Here is a 664-nt window from a genome sequence, read left to right as displayed (position 1 = left end):
GTGTTGCGTCCACGCCTCGCTCAGCCAGTGAGCGGGAACCGGTCTGTATGTGGGATCCGAACCCTCGGCGGGAGCGCCTCTGCGCTTCCCAAGCGGCGCACTAGCACAGTGCGCCACCGGGCCGGCCCAAAAATTTGTTCTTTGAAACCATTAAAATTGATAAAGGGCTGGCTGGTTCAGTTAGCTAGAGCATGGTGTATTAACACTAAGGTCCAGGGTTCGGATCCCCATACTGGCTAGCCACCAAAAAAAAAAAAAAATAAGATTAATAATAACAATAATACATAAATTGATTTTTTTAAAAAACAAAAAACCCTGGTGTACTATTCAATTTTGTTTCGATTTTTTATGGCTGGCTGGTATAGGGATCTGAACCCGCGACCTTGGTGTTACCAGCACCATGCTCTCCCAAATGAGCTAACCAGCCAACCCTGGTGTACCACTCAGAGAAAAAAGTAAAGATAATTTTTTTACTTTTTTTTTTTTTTTTTTGTCTTTTTTCGTGTCCGGCAATGGATCACAACCCTCGGTGTTGCGTCCACACCTCACTCAGCCAGTGAGTGGGAACCGGTCTGTATGTGGGATCCGAACCCTTGGCGGGAGCGCCGCCGCGCTCCCAAGCGGCGCACTGTAGCAGTGCGCCACCAGGCCGGCCCCAATTTTT

This window comes from Galeopterus variegatus, unplaced genomic scaffold (genome assembly GCF_000696425.1).
Source record: "Galeopterus variegatus unplaced genomic scaffold, G_variegatus-3.0.2 Scaffold33, whole genome shotgun sequence".
Lineage (NCBI taxonomy): Eukaryota > Metazoa > Chordata > Mammalia > Dermoptera > Cynocephalidae > Galeopterus > Galeopterus variegatus.
Note: the sequence above shows the minus strand (reverse complement) of the source record.